At 36.2% G+C, this 10,927-nt stretch overlaps 1 pseudogene; it reads left to right on the forward strand.

The window, feature by feature from the left end:
• Positions 1-216: 216 nt before the first annotated feature.
• LOC124533060 lies at positions 217-8,637 on the forward strand (annotated as a pseudogene).
• Positions 8,638-10,927: the final 2,290 nt, after the last annotated feature.

Consider the following 10,927-nt stretch of genomic DNA (forward strand, 5'->3'; position numbering starts at 1 on the left):
CCGTTCTAGCCCTTCCTTTCTACCGCCGTGTGATATTTCTATGCCGCCCCGACAAAAATCATTTTATGATACTAAAACTGTTGTCAAACATTTGTATGTAACATCAGTGCAATGTTTCATTAATAAATTTGGTTTCTATTATTTTTAATTTTACCGGAACGATAACTTAGTTATAATGGCGACCGATGGCACAAATCGCGATTGTTGCCGAACGACATGCCGAGCGTCAGACGACGCGACGAATGGTATCAAGGAGCAATAAAAATAGGGAAACAAAACCATTGAACTGTACTCATATATTAGTGAATGTTGCTGATTTACAACAAGGCAATGATATGTACAAAGAAGATAAAAATTTTAACAAAAAGAAAAACCGACTTCAAACAAAATACTATTTTAAAACAAATGAATATGCACGAAAAAGTAATAAAAATAATTGCGTATTCAACATATTTTTTAGAGATTTCCTAAGTTAAATGAAATGAAAAATATTAGACTACTTAAAAGTCGATTAACGATTATATCATGTAGTTATAATTATTGTTATATTTGGAGTCGGTGTCAGCCAATAAAACCCTAAAGTATATCTATCAAAAAACAATACGAGAATACTTTAACAAATATGTTTTTTACAAATTACCTTTTACACAATAATATACTGGATCAATCAAGGGGCTCTTATCGCTTCTTTCTTTTGATTGTTGGGGCAAGGGCACCGTGGCTGACACCGGCTCCAAATATACCAATAACTATAACTACATGATATAATCGTTAATCGACTTTTAAGTAGTCTAATATTTTTCATTTCATTTAACTTAGGAAGACTCTAAAAAATATGTTGAATACGCAATTATTTTTATTACTTTTTCGTGCATATTCATTTGTTTTAAAATAGTGTTTTGCTTGAAGTCGGTTTTTCTTTTTGTTAAAATTTTTATTTATCATCATCGAATACTTTACATCGAGGTCCATATGCAAGTGAACAATGTGAAAAATATGTAAACTACGGAAAATCTTTTTTATCGTATCGACTTTATCAGCTTAATTTTTTGTTATTGTTATTAATCATTTGATGAAATGAATGTTTGTATTTTAAAATATTAATGAAATTAATATAGGCAAAATTTTTTTTCCAGAGATATAATCAAAAATTAAATGCTTTTTTTATATCCCAAGTTGTTTTATTACTGTTTCCAAATTCGTACAAATCTATGACGTCATTTAAACTAATCATGCAATCAACTGTATAATCACTTGTATAATATAACAGTAAGGGTTTTGTTTGTAAATGTGTTACAATACCTCTACTCGTTGGCATTTTCGTTGAAATCGATTTTCCTCAGTTCGAATAACACACCGTTGAGTATCTATAATAAATTAGCTGTGCCCGCGACCTTGTACGCCTTTGAATATAACAAAATAAATAAAAATTTTAACAAAAAGAAAAACCGACTTCAAACAAAACACTATTTTAAAACAAATGAATATGCACGAAAAAGTATTAAAAATAATTTCATATTTAACATATTTTGAGAGTCCTCCTAGGTAAAATGAAATGAAAAATATTAGACTACTTAAAAGTCGATTTACGATTATATAACGTAGTTATAGTTATTGTTATATTTGGAGCCGGTATCAGCCACGGGCACACGCTTCAACAATCAAAAGAAAGAAGCGATACGAGCCTCTTGATTGACCCAGTATAATATCGTATAAAAATTTTAACAAAAAGAAAAACCGACTTCAAACAAAACACTATTTTAAAACAAATGAATATGCACGAAAAAGTAATAAAAATAATTGCGTATTCAACATATTTTTTACAGTTTTCCTAAGTTAAATGAAATAAAAATTTTAGACTACTTAAAAGCCGATTAACGATTATATCATGTAGTTATAATTATTGTTATATTTGGAGTCGGTGTCAGCCAATAAAACCCTACAGTATATCTATCAAAAAACAATACGAGAATACTTTAACAAATATGTTTTTTACAAATTACCTTTTACACAATAATATACTGGATCAATCAAGGGGCTCGTATCGCTTCTTTCTTTTGATTGTGGGAGCAAGGGCACCGTGGCTGACACCGGCTCCAAATATACCAATAACTATAACTATATGATATAATCGTTAATCGACTTTTAAGTAGTCTAATATTTTTCATTACATTTAACTTAGGAAAACTGTAAAAAATATGTTGAATACGCAATTATTTTTATTACTTTTTCGTGCATATTCATTTGTTTTAAAATAGTGTTTTGTCTGAAGTCGGTTTTTCTTTTTGTTAAAATTTTATTTATTTTAAATTTTGTCAAAAATTCAACTTCAAAAATGTATTTAGAATGACGCACATATTAACTGTTTTATTATTTAAAACAATATATAATATGACACGATACACACTATCTACCATAACAATTAGGTATAATAACTAAATAAATACGTTTACATCGTCCAGAGCACTTTTCCCAAGTAAGAGATTCAGCTAGCGTATCCCTGAAGTTGCCTCCCATTAACTCCACGTGGCACAGTGCTGCCACCCGCTGAGATCGGTTGCGATAGCACACGAGTCCCAATACGGAGCGCCCTGCTCGCGTCAGGTTCCCGTTCTCGGCGCTGGTGCCGGCGCTGTACGTGCAGGTGAAGGAGTTCATCTACGCGTGGCTCAAGTACTCGGCGGGGCTCGGCCTGGGCGGCGCGCGCCGGGCCGCGCAGGCGCGCCACTCCGCCGCGCTGCTGCTCAGCCGCTCCTTCGCCGGCTGCCTCGCCGCGCTCTTTCGCCGCCCGCTGCCGCTCATGCAGCTTGTGCAGGTACCGCCCCCCCACCCCCCGCACCCCCCGCACCGCCACACACGCGCACACGACACCCCCCCCTCATGCAGCTCGTGCAAGTGCCGCACACACGCGCACACACACACGCACACACACGAGCACACACTCGCACGATACCAACCCCACCCCCGCCGGACTCACCGTGCGGTCGTTGCAGATCATCGTGGACACGCAGTACCTGGAGGACGCCACGTCGTTCCTGTACGAGTTCATCAGCAACATCACCGGCTCCGAGCTGACCACGACGCAGGTGCCGATACTGATCTATTCTTTTAATCGGGCAATACTATCATATCTGTTCTGTAGTATACATACAACAGCCTGTAAATTCCCACTGCTGGGCTAAAGGCCTCCTCTCCCTTCGAGGAGAAGGTTTTGGAACATATTCCACCACGCTGTTCCAATGCGGGTTGGTGGAATACACATGTGGCAGAATTTCTATGAAATTTGTCACATGCAGGTTTCCTCACGATGTTTTCCTTCACCGCTGAGCACGAGATGAATTATAAAGACAAATTAAGCACATGAATCAGCAGTGCTTGCCTGGGTTTGAAGCCGCAATCCCGCTGGGCCGTCTCGACTCAAGTAGTATACATAATACACTATGAATGCGTTCGCGCAGACGGTGGGCAGCATGTTCCAGGCGGCGCGGGACGACGCCGAGAAGCAGATCTGTGAGAACTTGGAGAAGAAAGTCGATGAGTTTCTCGATCTCGAAAACTATGACTGGCTGCTAGGTAAGCTCGTAACTTAGAAGCTATATTATAATCTGCCATTTGAACAAAATATTGCCAAATTTATCAAGAGTGCAACTGACAGTCACAAATTCATTACGACGTAATGCCACTTCTTTTCACTACGTCTGAAAGGTGACATCACTTCTTTGACTATTCAATATATATATATATATATATATATATATATATATATATATATATATATATATATATATATATATATATATATATATACACAGATTGCTAATGTGGGCAATATAAACTACCAACCAACTATCTTTTTGTTATATCGTATACAATGTCATACTTATCCTTCGAACTATATAAATTTTTATACCACTATAATTTTTGAGACTATGCTAAGACATGTTTTATTTTCAACTTTAAACAAATATGTTGACAGAATACACTATGAATGTTATGTACACTTGTAATCGATGTACATATCAGAAGTTGTTTTTCTTTTTTTGGATGTTGTGTAAGCCATCAATTAATATGTATATTGTTAGTGTACTTATTAAATAAATAAATAAATAAGACACCCTTTGGGACATCAAATGCAACATTTCGGTTTCATGTGGTATGTGTTCCAGTGGAGCCGACGGGGCAAGCGTCGTCGTTCGTCACGGACATGCTGGGCTACCTCACGGGCGTGCTGTCGTCTCTGGAGCAGCTGCCCGAGCGGGCGCGGTGAGTACCTCGGATACAGTAGCTACCTGTGAAGCTACCAATACCCAGGTATTGGTAGCTTCACTTAATACCGTTGTTAAATGTCAATTCAAAACTGCTTGCTAATTAAGCTCTATTTTTGAACCGTAGAGGTCATTGTTATCATGTAAATCTACCACCGGTTCGGAAAGTAGATTCTACTGAGTACAACCGATAAGAAACTCAGTACTTATTTTTTTCAATCATGAAATCATTACGCCTTGTACGTTAACGAAATGAAAGCTATTTTAACAAGTTAGATATGATATTATCATCCCAGGCTAAACCTGACTTTCACAATTTCTGAGTGTAAATTTCGGCTGTAATCATGACAGACGCATTTCGTGCTAGTGAGAGATAATGATAATGCATTGTTTACATCGTCATCATTAAATTGTCTCCTGTCAGCTTAAAAAGTAATGAGGTATTATCAGTAACTTTAAAATAAAATGGAATATCATTGTTATACAACAAAAATAAAAAAGGATTAAAAATTGATCCTTGTGGAACGCCCAGTTACATTTACAGATCCAGAAGATATTATTCAATTAATAGACTTGTTAATTTTATTATTGAAGTAAATAGGAGTAATATTAAGCATCCCTAATAACGCTGTGATGTTTTAGCTTGTGTAAAAGCGTTTCTCACAGTCGCAATCACGGAACACGCCAATGACAAGATGAGTACTGCCATTCTAGTCAAATTGTTTACTATGCCAAAGTAAACTAGGAGTTGATTTAACATAACAATTCAAAATTTTAAAATCATTTAAACGATTTAACGAAAGAAACTTTTAAATTCAAATTTACATATTTTGTTTCGAAAGTTTAATTCCATAAAACTATGTACTATATCAGAGATACTATTGTTCATCTTGTCTTTATGCATTCGAAGACCCCGGATAAGTCACTTAATATCCCTAAAGTATCTTGGAACTACCCAGGTTTCTTAAACATTAACTGATTCTAAACTTACTGAATTCCTCGCTAAGTGCGAGGCGGGTGGGGTACTATAGTAGCGGCACGCTATGATGGCCGTTTTGACGTTTGCCCGCTCATGAAGTTTCGTATTTAATAAATAATTACACCAAAGGAGCAAATTGTTGTTCTTTATTGTCAATATTGACGTGCAGTTAGTCATAAAATTTATCGAATGTGATTTCTAAAGTACAAATATTAGGGTACCGCGAAGTAAATTTATTTATTTTTTTTGCGTAAACGTGTACGTCACTCTCTCACACTCGACCTCGTAGTCGGTGTTATATTTGTGTTGACAGTAAATATTTTATCTATTTTATTTTATTTATATGTGTTTATTGTAGAAAATGATAATAGAAATAATATTAGTATTCAGAACAGGCAACAGAACGTACCTACATCATTACATGGGAAAGACGAAAGAGGATTTCCGGTCATTAGAGTAACCTTCACCATCACAACTCAACTATGTTAGATCCTAACATAGTTGAGTTGAGCTAAAATCAGGTAGAAAAACGATATTATGATCAAAGTTCAAAATGTGAGCAGCGAACATGTACGGAACCCGCGATTTTTATATGTGGAAATTGTCCTGATTTGTAGGATGTTAACTCCACAGACCTGTTTGGATAAAATGTTATTCTCTATTTAGTTTCTTAGTTTAGAAGACACTATTGTTATGTTGGTTTTGCAAACAACTTGAAAAAAAAAGTTTTTCTTTATACATAACCCTTTGTATTCTATAGAGGGTATTAACAGTATCTGGAAGTATGTATACTACATTACAAGCAATTGTGACCACGGAATTAGATTTTACAAATGAACATTTTCTTTTACAATTTGGTAAAATTCGTTCTTAGTAAGTGCCTACACAGCAAAACACGTTAGCGCCGAAATGGTCCAATTGATACTATTTAGAATTTCCATCAGAAGGCGCCACAATAGTGTGCACGCTCGCTGTCATAACACGCCGCATCGCGCCACGCGGGACGGGACAAATGTGGTTCAAACTGCCATACAACTCGGCATTTGTTTTTCTAAATTCAAAATTTTTAAAAATGAAATCAACGTAATATGGTCGTCATATAGGATCGCTGGCTAGCACAATTACCAATTTCAGCAAATTCGCGTCAATGTTCAATGCAAAACGCAGCAGTTTCGACTTGACGTTGCTACGAAAAGTACAAACTGTGAGTGCACTGCGATTCTGATATTATTTTGACCTGGCTTTGGATTTCCGATATTGATACTACATTATTTATTGACCCTTGGTCGTCACTTGGATTTTGATTAAGTCTTTTGTTTTGAATTTCATCAGAACAGCCAGACACGTGAGTTCGTTGTACGCCTTCGTAACTATTTCGAACGTGACGCTCAAAATGGAGGACCAATTTTACCTATATCATCAGTGGTTGAACGCGTAGCTGATGCACTTAATATTGGACAACGAACTGTTAGACGAATAACTAAAGAAAAATATGGCGAGATTGGCAAAGAAGACAATAAGCTTCACACACCAAAAAACAGAAACCGAGATAAACTAGTCGATGGCATCGATTGTTTTGATGCCAATGCTATTCGAAGACATGTGTACGGCTACTATTTACGGAAGGAGTATCCAACACGAGAAAAGTTAGTGAAATCACTAAAGGACGCTGGATTGTTCTTCGGTGGGAAAAGTTCATTAACAAAGATTTTAAAGAACGTTGGATTTCGATACAAACAATGTAACAAACGCAAAGTATTAATGGAAAGATTTGATATCGTTATGGCAAAATATACTTTTTTACGACAAGTGAAAAATATTGAAAATTGGCAAAATGTTGTGTTCTTAGATGAAACATGGCTTAATGCTAACCATACAGTAAGCCGTTCTTGGACCGATGACACTGCAGCTTCTACTTCTAAAGTTCCTGTTGGAAAAGGATCGCGACTTATCATTTGTCACGCCGGAACCATCAACGGGTTTGTCGAAGGCTCTCTCATGGCTTTTGCCTCAAATACCACAGGAACCATGAGGAAATGAACGGGGAAAAGTTTACTGAATGGTTTACCTCAATGTTGTGTAGGCTCCCTGATCCATCTATTATAATTATGGACAATGCCTTATACCACTCGATGCAAATTAACAAGCCACCTGCCCAATCCCAAAAAAAAGCTGATATCGTCGCATGGCTTAAAAATTTATTTCTTGTATGTAATGTGTTTATAAAGTTATTTATATTTCTAATTCCAATTTTTGATTTAAATTGATTTCGTTCGAATATAATGTATTACTTAAACTTATTTTATATTTTTTTTTATTAAACCTTTTTTTGGTTTTAATCAGATACTACTTGCAACCAAAACTTGAATTAAATTACTTGCAAAAAACAAAGATTTGAATATATTATATCGATAATAAATTTATGTGAAATACATTAATTTTTTTAATGTGTCAAAACGGCCATCGTATCTTGTCGCTATAACGCGTCAAGTGTAAGTTAGCGTGTGGCAAAAACATGAACTAATTTTTTTTGTCCATTTAATATATATTAATATTACTTGGTGGTAGGGCTTTGTGCAAGCCCGTCTGGGTAGGTACCACCCACTCATCAGTTATTCTACCGCTAAATAAATCAGGTGGCCCATATGCTCGTCCGCCAACCTATACCATAAAAAAAAAAAAAAGATTTTTTATCTTATTTGTTTTATTTACCCTTATTTAGAAAACTTACCCATAATCTATTAAAAATGAGATGTAGAGAATTATTTTCTAGAGAGATATTGGTAAAATAAACAAAAAAGTGGCAAGACAAAGGTGTAGTAGGCTGCCACAGGAACGCCAACTTATACTTGACAGTCTATATGTATAGTGTGTGTGTGCGTGCGCAGCGTGGCGGCGGCGCGGCTGCGGCGCGCGCTGCTGGCGCCGGGCGTGCGGCAGGTGTCGGCGGGCGCGCTGCACCAGCTGGACCTGGACGTGATCCAGTGAGAGCAGTTCGCGGCGGGCGAGCCCGTGGGCGGGCTGCGCGAGGGCGAGCTGCTCGAGCAGTTCGCGGCGCTGCGCCAGCTGCTCGACCTCGTCACGGGCTGGGACTGGGCGTGCTACCTGCACGACGTGGGTCTCGGGGCCGGCCGGTACGCGCTCGTGCCGCCGCGCGACGCCGCCGCGCTGCTCGACAAGCTGCGCGAGGCCGAGCAGAAGTCTTCTGTCTTCTCCGTGCTCAAGAAGAACGAGCGCGACCGCCGGAAGCTGCTCGACACCGTGCTCAAGCAGCTGCGCCAGCTGCAGAACCAGGACGGCTGACGGCACTGCCCTTGCACTATCTTGTGTATATAATGTAGGCAAAAAGTCATTGCTCGATGACACAGTATTTTTTATTTGAGATGGTATTTTATATTTAATGCAATATTTATTAATACACTATCAGAGAAAATACATTTGTTTTTTTATTTCTCACACTCATGTATACATATCTTGTGTTTTACCGAAATATAGCGGCATTAATCTTTTTTCGAAGACACGTGATCATTACTGAGACAGGAAAAGAAACAATTATAACTTAAAGGATAACGATAATACCTATGTATTTTATGTAAATGGTCACCACTGCCTATATACTATTGTTGGAATAAACAAACAACATCTGCGTCAAGTCACACAACTTCCCTTTAAAAAAAAAGGCGGGAGATTCATAGTTGACACATTGAGATCGCGAATATAATTATTACGGTGTAATGTGATTATTTATGGTTATTTGTGTTGTAGACTAAATGTTTTTCTATTGTGGTAGATTGATTGTTATTTTAAATTAAAGATAATTGTTTTAGAGGTTAACCTACTTCCTACTGGTTCTAAAACTAAATGTTGATATTTTAATAAATACCAACCTGTCAGATCTGTCAACATTGAGTAATTTTTATTATAATAAACAATTTCTACAATACTTTTGAAATATTTGTAGAGAATAGTGACTTGGGACTATACTAAATATGTAAACATTTTAATAACACCTAATCAAAATTTATCGATCGTAAAATTAAATTCAAACATATTAAACATTGATTAAGCAATTCACATGTTAAATTTTAAAGATTCCAGTTTATTTATAATATTTTTTTTATATTAATATGTTAAATTTATTAAAAAGATTATGTTAATATAATTTATACCCTTTAGCACTTAGGCATAAAGTTGATTTCTAACTGTGAAAACATTGTTAGTATTTGATGATTTTGTATTAATGTTACTATGTTTTAACAAATCTCATTATTTAATATGGAGGCATTACACCTTATTCTCAACACGAAAAGAACCGGAGCATAAAATTTAGCGAGTTATTATTGACAATTTATACATATTTATTAGTATTGTAAATGTGAAAGTAACTCTGTCTGTCTGTTGCGACCAAACTGAACCGAATTTGATGAAATTTTGATTTGAAGTAAACTTGAACTCAAAAAAGACAGACTATTTTATTTGCCATGCCATGTGACAACTATCACATTAAAGCGAGAGCAAAGCCAGGGGCGACTACTAGTGTTAACATATTTATAATATTACACAAAAATAGCCAGGAAGCGATCGTTTCATTCCCAAGGCGTGCTGTCAACATGAACTCGTGATATGTAAGACTTTTGCACACGACTGTTCTTTAATATATTTTTTTAATTGTCAGTAGAGGTAATAGGCTATTTGACTGGTTTTTAAAATCCATTTTATATTATTTAGTGGAAGTTAAGGAACCCAGTAAAAGTTGTGTTTTTTATTTCTAGTACAGATTTGCTGAAAAATATCATATTAAAAATTCCATATTTAAATAGCACGCAAAAACGCTACTCGGACAATATGGCGCCGCAATGGGTTCGGTGACGTCACTTTCTTGTAATTTAATCTGTGGTACATTTAGTAGAAAAGCAAAATTTACAAGAAAGTTACTTCATCATAAGCCCTGCCAATCAGAAGCGTTTTGTGTCACGTGACAAACGTTTAAAAATTTGCATTTTTATTGATGGATTTTTGAATTAATCAAGTATTATTTTCAACTTTCGTTAGCGAATAACCATTATTAAACTCATAATATACACTGATTACAATAATTTACAATTAATTTTTCGTATTGTCAAATAGCCTATTTGAATGCTTTCTGTAATCCTATTGTAAAACCGTATACTTACCCCAGAACAGAGTTACTGTGTTATAGATTACGTCAATAGCACCACTTCTGCTGCGCATATCGCATCATCATCATCATCAGATCTTGCCAAGACGTGGTTGTGGGATAGGGCGAGTGTACCGAGTGACTGGTCAGGCACTAGAGCGAGCGCATATCTAATGGTTGCTATACTAAGCGAGTGCGAAATCCGAAAATACTTTATTTTTTTTATTATCAAAAGGCCTCGAAATTCAGCTGGCTCAATTGGATCCATAAATTGTCCATAAAGTAGGTACATCAGTTTTCTCCAATGTGTTCCAGACTCTAGAAGTTCAAAACACAAATGAATTTCTAGTTGACTGCACACTTTGGGAATGAGATAAACGCCTCCAGGCTAATAACAAAAATATATTTGTCTTATTATTAAAAATATATATTGTATATGTAATATGATATAAAAAAAATTGATCCTGCTCAGTTTCTTTCGCCGGTTCTTCTCAGGTCTGAGGTGTTAAATTCCGAAACGGTGGT

The sequence above is a fragment of the Vanessa cardui genome, chromosome 10 (assembly GCF_905220365.1).
Source record: "Vanessa cardui chromosome 10, ilVanCard2.1, whole genome shotgun sequence".
Classification (NCBI taxonomy): Eukaryota; Metazoa; Arthropoda; class Insecta; order Lepidoptera; family Nymphalidae; genus Vanessa; species Vanessa cardui.